The sequence below is a fragment of the Coregonus lavaretus genome (genome assembly GCF_964263955.1).
Source record: "Coregonus lavaretus genome assembly, chromosome: 25".
NCBI lineage: Eukaryota > Metazoa > Chordata > Actinopteri > Salmoniformes > Salmonidae > Coregonus > Coregonus lavaretus.
The window spans coordinates 33736165-33738347 of record NC_140012.1 but is presented as its reverse complement, the minus strand read 5'-3'; positions in this window follow the sequence as shown (position 1 = coordinate 33738347).

Below are 2183 nucleotides of genomic sequence, written 5' to 3'. Positions count from 1 at the left end.
ACTTCTGACCAGGGCCCTGGTCAAACGTAGTGCACTGCATAGGGAATAGGGTGACATTTGGGACGCAGACAATGTCTAGTCAACAGAGGCATTGGAATCTATAATAGATCACTAGCTACCATCTATTAGCATTCAAGCCTATTGATTCCTAGTGACAGAGATGGTCGATGCCATTCTCAATAAATTTGATCTGACAGCGATATTCAAAATGAGTGATGAGTGAAGGTGTAAGAGCATTGGAGAATAAATTATGTTAATTATGTAACTGTAGGTGTTACAATGATCTATATATCCATACAGATCATCTTTTTAAAAATGTTTTAATAAAAAAGTAAAACATAAGCCATATTCACACGAGGCCAACGGGTTTTTAGCTCTGCCACTGTTACGTAGAGACCCTCTATGATTCTAAAGGTATCTATCAGTGGTGGCTGGTAGTCGACGATATCTGAGGATGGGATCTTGTAATGGCTGGAATGAAATAAATGGAATGGTGGAAACCATGTGTTTGATATGTTTGATACTGTTCCATTCATTCCATTCCATCCATTAGGATGCGCGAATACTCCTATACCAGCCTCCTCTGTTATGGTGGTACTCTGATTGACTACAGAAACACTACTCACCCCTGAGGTACCCCTGTAGTTTTATCCCTGCCTATATCATTACACTATGTCATGGTTCTGAGTAATGAATTGAATTAATGCCCTGCTTGTGGACATGGGTGTGTGTGCGTGTGCGTGTGCGTGTGCTCGTGCGCGTGTGTGCGTCGTCCATTACTTCCTGAAACAAAATGTGCTGAGTCAGCCTGGGGTGATGACTTCCTGTCAGGGTAGTGAAGTAGGAAGTAAGACGTGACTGTGTCCCAAATGGCAACCTATTCACTATATAGTGCACTTCTTTTGACCAGGGCCCATAGGGTAGTAGTGCACTACATACTGTATGTCATAGGGTGTCATATGGGACTCAGCCTCTATGGTTCTATTTACTCCTCTGTATAAGTGCTGATGTTACCATTCTCCTGTTCTGTCATTGTTGTTTACCTCATTGCAAAAACCAATTAAAAACAGTCTCAAAGTTGTGAGACTGCTGTCTTAGAACTGTCAAAGTTCTCTCTCTCTCTCTCTCTCTCTCTCTCTCTCTCTCCAATTCAATTCAAAGGGCTTTATTGGCCTGGGAAACATATGTTAACATTGCCAAAGCAAGTGAAATAGATAATAAACAAAATTGAAATAAACAATAAAAAATGAAGAGTAAACATTACACTCAAAAAAGTTCAAAAGGAATAGAGACATTTCAAATGTCATATTATGTATATATACAGTGTTGTAACGATGTGCAAATAGTTAAAGTACAAAAGGGCAAATAAATAAACATAAATATGGGTTGGTGAGCGGACCCCAGACCTCACAACCATAAAGGAGAATGAGTTCTATAACTGATTCCAGTATGTTATGTTCCTTTTGATGGCGTAGAAGGCCCTTCTTGCCTTGTCTCTCAGATCATTCACAGCTTTGTGGAAGTTACCTGTGGCGCTGATGTTTAGGCCGAGGTCTGTATAGTTTTTTGTGTGCTCTAGGGCAATGGTTTCTAGATGGAATTGTCATTTGTGGTCCTGGCAACTGGACCTTTTTCGGAACACCATTATTTTTGTCTTACTGAGATTTACTGTCAGGACCCAGGTCTGACAGAATCTATGCAGAAGATCTAGGTGCTGCTGTAGGCCCTCCTTGGTTGGGGACAGAAGCACCAGATCGTCAGCAAACAGTAGACATTTGACTTCAGATTCTAGTAGGGTGAGGCCGGGTGCTGCAGACTGTTAAAGTGCCCTCGCCAATTCGTTGATATATATATGTTGAAGAGGGTGGGACTTAAGCTGCATCCCTGTGTCACCCCACGGCCCTGTTGAAAGACTCTGTGTGTTTTTTGCCAATTTTAACTGCACACTTGTTGTTTGTGTACATAGGATTTTATAATGTTGTATGTTTTTCCCCCAACACCGCTTTCCATCAATTTGTATAGCAGACCCTCATGACAAATTGAGTCAAAAGCTTTTTTGAAATCAACAAAGCATGAGAAGACTTTGCCTTTGTTTCTCTCTCTCTCTCTCTCTCTCTCTCTCTCTCTCTCTCTCTCTCTCTCTCTCTTCTCTCTCTCTCTCTCTCCTCTCTCTCTCTCTCTCT